Source organism: Silurus meridionalis, unplaced genomic scaffold, assembly GCF_014805685.1.
Source record: "Silurus meridionalis isolate SWU-2019-XX unplaced genomic scaffold, ASM1480568v1 Scaffold483, whole genome shotgun sequence".
Classification (NCBI taxonomy): Eukaryota; Metazoa; Chordata; class Actinopteri; order Siluriformes; family Siluridae; genus Silurus; species Silurus meridionalis.
In genome coordinates this window covers 1-7,012 of record NW_025804543.1, presented here as the reverse complement: position 1 = coordinate 7,012, position 7,012 = coordinate 1, and the positions used below count along the sequence as shown (strand labels likewise).

Sequence of the window (7,012 nt, the reverse complement as noted above, 5' to 3'; positions counted from 1 at the left end):
AGTCCAAATGCTCTTAAACGTCGAGACACTGTATGACAGACAGATCCTTACCCTGTTCAGCGCTGAACTGGTGAGCAATTCCAGCTGCAGTGTGGAAACGATTGCCCATTGAGATCCTCCGCAGTATCCTGTCCTCTCTTGTATTTATCTTCCGTGACGACCAGCCTTCTTGGCGGACTTGAATAAGTTTTTGATGTTGAAAGATTCAATATTCTTGAAATTTTGAATGCCTATCAGCCATAGCAAGAAAAGTTTTCTTGCTATGGCTGATAGGGTCATCCCTTTGGCCTTCATCTGGACAACCTGCTCCCAGGGCTTTTAGTCACTTTAGAACGGCCCACCATCTTGCAGAGTCAGTGAAACTGGAAGTTAGGCTGCTAGTTAAATAGGGGTTGACAGATAATCAAGGAAATTAGCACCAGGTGCCAGATTAACACCAATAACTGGGAGATATCTGAAAGTGTTCTCTAATTTTGATCAGTGTGTTTTCTGCAAAATAATGTTTTTTTTTGGAAATGCCTTAGTTTGTGGAAAAGGTGTTCTGGTAGCATGGTATAGACAGGATAAAACTCCTTCACCTGTTGAGCAGTAACTAGGAAGTAGAGATGTCAATTTCGACAAATTCTCATGATCGATCGTCGTTTAAATTAACGATCAATTAATCGATTAATCGTTAACCTTCATACTGCAAGATGCGTCTACAGTAGTTATCGCATGAATTGTTGTGCAATGACACTAAAACGAAAGCGTCCTCCCACAAAGGAAAGGGTTTTACTGTAAATAAAAGGCTAGTAGGATTATAAAATGAATCGATTGATCATTTCATATAATTATTTAATTCAAATACAATGACTAATATAACGCAGTCTCAGATGCACTCTGGCATATGAGCTGGCGAAGGAGTGGTAATATTTCTAGGCGCAGGCGCCTTTCTGAAGATTCCGCTCGCTCAACCCAGTTCATAATCCAAGCGTTCTAAGTGCATTTTATCTTGTGTGTGCTTTTCACATGCTTTATAATCCATGTGTATTTTGTAAAGATCTACGCACATTTCATCTCGTGTGAGTGTGTGCGTTTGTGTTTTAATGAGCCTATTTTGAATATTCTATTGAACAACAACGGCAGCTATTTTCACGGAAATAAAGTGAATGAAAATCAAATACAAAATCAAATAAAATCATCTGGTGTGGTTGGTAAAAGTCGACAGCAGAACCATACCGTTTCTATAAACGAAATTTAGACTCGAAATAAAGCACACAGGTTAGTTTCCAGTAAACACAGGAGCGTGAATGTAAATACAAAAAAAAAATGCTTTTATCTCAAATAAGAATTAGCTAAAATATAAAAGAACTGTTAACCAGGCAGGAATAACAAAAGAAATAAAATACTTTCAGGCTGAGGCTTACCAGTAGGGTGGCTAGCTGCACAGTGAGTATCTTAAGACACCCCACTCACCCAAGTATGCTCCGCACAAACACCCACCCACCCACACACTAAGTGAGGGAGATACAATGGACACGGCAAAACACTCTGTGAGAGAAGCACCACCACCACAAAGGTCAAAACAGCTAGCTTCCCTCACTGGAGGCCTTCAGCTCCTGAAATAAACAAAAACACAAACAAGAGTATAAAAACAATCAAAACACACATACAGTTTAAACAATTTACATTGGATCAAGTTCGAACCATGAATGATCATTTACTGCCACAGGTTCAGAGAGACAGGAGCTCTGCTAGGTTGGCATCACAAGCTCATGAACCTAGACACAATGGCTACCAAGGGTCCAAGAAAAGAACAAAACAAAAGAGGAAAACAAGATGAAAGAAAACAAACAGGATTCAAATCAAATTACAAAACAACAAATTAATCAAAGAAGAAACTGAAAAAAGATCCATGAATACTCAAATTGGTCCAATTAAACAGGGAACAAAACTGACAAATCCAATACCAATGGTCACAGAGATAAAAATAGCAGAACAAACAGTGCAGTCTTAATATGGTATCGGAGTAACTTATTTGCCCGCAGTCCACAGTGACAAAATGCTCGCGAACAATTACCCCCACTAAAATAGACAAAATAAAGACAAATCAGTCAGAGACACCAATCCAAATAATGCTCAAGGACTAGATATACATACCCAGAAGTAGATTGTTAAACAGGTTCAGTTGCAGTTTTATCCAAAAACAACGAGCTGCAAATATGGGTGTTCCATCAGCGTATACACAGACTGCAATATAATCGAAGCATAAGTCACGAGTCACACCGCAACAAACATTAATCCACTAGAATTAACATACCTGGAGTGAAAGACAGCCTGTACCCAACAGCAACGTCACGCCAATCCTAAACACAACCTGGCTACAAACCAATAGACACACTTAATAGTGCATAAACACTAGTAGCAGCAGCATTAGCCAAACAGCTAGGTCACAAACGACAATGATTGGATCATGCACGCTCAGGTGACATACCCGGCGTCTTTAAATATGCCTGGAATGGCAGCCAAGGCGTCACACCAGTCATTCAATTTTGAGATTCAGAGAGACTTACAGGAAATTTCTTTTACTTTACTCATCCAAGGCTGCATCAGACAACAACAAAACAAAAACGGATTAAGGGTCATTGATCAGAAACACCTTATTGATTAAAGCGTTTTATATCCTGGCTGGATGTTCTACAGCAGGGGTGGCCAACCAGTCAGAGGCCGAGAGCCACATTTTTGACCGTGTTACCGCAAAGAGCCACATCATACACATGGGCACATCACCCATCCCTTCCTTTTACACACACACACACACACACACACACACACACACACACCTGCTCAGCCAGATTTATTGTAAATGTCACACACCAACATAATGACAGAAATTGACTCCTACAGTTCTAAGACCACAGGAGAGTCATTTTCAACAATGAACATTGTGTGCACTGTCTCACACACACAAACTCTGTTTAACCAAGTCCACAAACAAAAATATAATAATTTACAATAGCGTTTTTCTTTACTATGCATGTTACTTAGTGGGACTTTTGGCATTCCTTGCCTTGAACAATCCCCTTCAAATCTGCCTCGTATTCCGCTGTTGCCACTCGAAGCAATTCTTTCACATGGGTTTCAGTCAGAACAGATCGATGCTTTGATTTCACGTGTTTCAGGGTAGAAAACACAGACTGTGGTTTTTTATGTGCGTGTTCACTTCGCTTGAGTGTAATACTGTATTTTCGTCAAATGCGCATGTGCGTAAGATGAATATACCGCAGGGTGGGCAATTAATTTTACAAGGGGCCACATGAGAAACCTGAATTGTGTCAGAGGGCCACACCAACGATAATAATTTAGGGATGCACCGAAATGAAAATTCAATTCAAAAAGCAATAAAATTCATAATTTTTTGTGTTATACCTTTTGCCTCGGCACCATCACTGGAAAACTTTCCTGCCTTTTCAAAAACGTCCACTACAGACGGAGTGCGCATGCTCGGATTGACTTTACTTTTCTGCGCCGCGTTTTTCTCATATTTAGAAGGCAATCGGGATGTTTGGATTTCAGGTGATAAATTAAACCCGACTTGGAGAAACTCTTTGCAGATACACCCCCTCTTGAAATTTCAGCATTGCATGTTTTGCAAATCGCTATCCGCACACCGCAGACATTATGCTCTTATCCAGATAACCGTGTGCTGCTGCGCTTTTTTATTGCGTCATTACAATTGTGTTTCTGCCGTGTTGTTTCGGTGATTTAGGTATTTCCGAAATTCTCGGTGCATCGCTGTAATTTATGATTGGCCTCATGCCAAGGTCTGATATACCGCAAAGTTTCCCAGTAGGGCAAGCTCATTTAAGTCTTAAAATACCGTATTGAACTAAGCAAAGCGAACACGCACATTAAAAATCAAACACACAAAATCGATATAAACAGAGCTGCATGAAACCGGCCAAAGAGCCGCATGCAGCTCGCGAGCCGCGGGTTGGCCACCCTGATGTAGTAACTCAAATCATTGATGAGCAGAACAGCATCTCAGCTGAAGACCACATTGGGTGAAACTGAACAGCCCAGCCTGTGTGGTAGCAACATCCATACTAGGGCTGCAACAAACGATTATTTTGATAATTGATTTATCTGACAATATTTTTTTTAATTAATCGGGTAATATAGTCAAGTTTGTTTCTATAGCGCTTTTCACAACAAACATTGTCTCAAAGCAGCTTTACAGAATTTAACAGTTAAGGTGAACAATGTGTGGAAAGGAAAAACTCCCTTAGATGTTATGAGGAAGAAACCTTGAGAGGAACCAGATTTAAAAGGGAACCCATCCTCATTTGGGTGACATCAAGAGTGTGATTATAAATCTTTAAACAATACAAAACACTGGGGAGTGAGAACATGATCACTGGAATGTAAGATTATGAGTAACGTCCTTTCTGCAGTTTTATACAGTCATTTGAGATTATGGAACCAGGAGCTACTGAGCAATTTACAAAATAGCTCAACATTTGCGATCATAATAGATCCAACACCAGCTTCTCCATGCTACTCAAAGAGGTCCAGTGCTAAAACTCTCCATAAAGTGGGTTCCAACATCAGCTTTCCCTCAACTCTGACCAGCTGCCAAGTCCCTCCTTCAGAATAACACCCCCACAGCATAATAATGCCACAATCATGCTCCACTTTGGGGATCCTTTTGGCCAGGTGATGAGCAGTTCTTCTTCTGGAAGGTTGTTTCAGCTCACTGGAGCTGGTGAATCCATCACCCAATTTTTCTTCCCTAGAGGAAAGTAATAACAGCATTTATCTTCTATATTATATTACCGGCTTTCATATATGTTTGTGATGTGATGGATGGGGAAGGTCTTACCCTTTACTGGTTGATAATGCACAACCTGAATTGTGAGGATTCTGTGGGAACCTGCATATAATGAACAAACAGTATTAAGAAATCCACAGCAAATCCAACAAGGACTACATCTTCCAATTGTAGAGTACGGCAGCAACTCCCCATTACTTAAAAAATTTAACTAACCTAACAATTAACAACAACTATTAAGCTGACAACAGTTAATAAGGTTTTCGCAGTGTTTTAGAAAGTACAATTATTCTTCCTAAGAAGTCACCAGTAGACCTACGTTTGGTTTAAAACTGTTTGTAAACAGAGCATTGATATGAGGCATTCATTAATATTGGCATTTGTATCACAATGCATTGTTTTTCACATATCTGTAAAATGATTTATTTACACACACACACACACACACACACACACACACACACACACATATAAAATGATAAGTAAATGCACTATACTTCTATTATTTAGAAAGTAACCAATCATTTTTGACCAATATTTTATTTTTAATATGTAGATTGATTTCTTGTATGGTTTTATTCAATCTGTTATTTATTTATTTATTTATTTTTGCACAAAATTTACGATTGGTTGTCTTCCTGTTGGCAGATGAACCGCCCAGTCTGAGGTCCAAAGAGTTTTTAATCAAGGATGTCTCTGTACATTGCTGCATTAATCTTTCCTTCGATCTTGACTAGTCTCCCAGTTCCTGCCACTAAAAACAGGTGGACCGCTGTAGGAGTCCTGGTGGTTCCACACTTCTCCCAGATATGGATGATGGAGGTCACTGTGCTCATTGGGAGCTTCAATGCTGCAGAAACTTCTCTGTACCCTTCTCTAGATCAGTGCCTGGACACAATCCTGCCTCTGAGGTCTACAGATTTCCTTGGACTTCATGGCATGTCGTCAGGAGGCTCTAATCGATTATGGTTTAATTGGTAAATATCATACACATTCTTTTGAACAAAGTCAGTTTTCTGTAACATGAATTACTTAGTATCAAGTAATACTTTTGTTAGAAAGACCTGCTAATAGACTGTGCACAGTGTAGCATCCGTATTGCAAAAAAAACCAAAATGCTTCTTTAAGCAGTGTGAACTTTATCAATATGGAAAAACAAATGTTATTACAATCTAATATTATATTATTTAAAGTCAGCACTTACTCTAATTCTCTATCTGTAAAACAAGAAAAAGGAAAATAAGCACTTACAATATAGATAGGAATATTGTACAGTATAGATTTGTAAACATGCTATTACGTTAAAATTGAAGTTAACACCGAACACAACTCACTTGTGTCTCCTCTGTGCATCCAATATGAAGATAATAACAGTAAAGGAACTGCACTTATGAGAAAAGCTGCTATAAGACCAAATCTCTTCCTTAATCGTTTGCATTTAACATCTGTAATAGAAGTGCCTTCTTCATCCACAATCTCATTATTGAGTGAACAGCTTGAAGAAAGAAAAAAGAACACTTTTACACTCAACAGAGAGATGAAAATCTAACAGGCAACCAAAAATATCAAAGTTCAAATTATTAAGAAAAATTACTTACTCATTCCATTTAAAGCATCTCACACCTTTAGGGGAATAAAATCCTGATGGACACGCTTTACAAACTGTGTCTGAGGATTTATTGCCTGTAAATAAAGTCACAATTCAAATTCAGGACAGTGAAGCACACAACAGTTTTACAATAGAACCAGTCATCTGTGGTTTTTAGGGATGCAGTATTTCCCAACCCTGCACCTGAAATCTCTCTGTACTGCACTGATTTAAACTTGGTTTAGTTAATAATTAAGGAAGGAAAAATCCCATTTTTACTTTTAAATGCAAAGATGCAAGTATATATGCAATCATAATATTAATAATTATAAAATCAATTATAATTTTTACTTTTTAAATTTTCATGTTAACATTTTTCAGACACCTGCAAAAAATAAATAATAATTCACAGAAGTTAAGTGCAATTGAAGCTACTACTTTTACTGATCCATTTAATGCTCTGTAAGATGTAGTGATAACTATAATTGTAGCAAGGAGCTTGAAGATGCAATGGCCAAACCTTTTATTTTAGATACATATTCCAATGTTCCATTATTGTCCAAAAACAGCTCCATAATCATGTCATTTTACTATGAATTGAAATGTTATATGTT

The 7,012-nt window shown here is 38.2% G+C and overlaps 1 long non-coding RNA gene across 1 annotated transcript; it reads right to left on the bottom strand.

Annotated features, from left to right (window-relative positions):
• Positions 1-6,014: 6,014 nt before the first annotated feature.
• On the bottom strand, positions 6,015-6,714 carry LOC124382481. Its single transcript, XR_006925042.1, has 3 exons — positions 6,409-6,714; positions 6,145-6,305; positions 6,015-6,027 (listed from the first exon to the last, which is right to left on the bottom strand). It is a non-coding gene; the product is annotated as an uncharacterized LOC124382481 (long non-coding RNA).
• Positions 6,715-7,012: the final 298 nt, after the last annotated feature.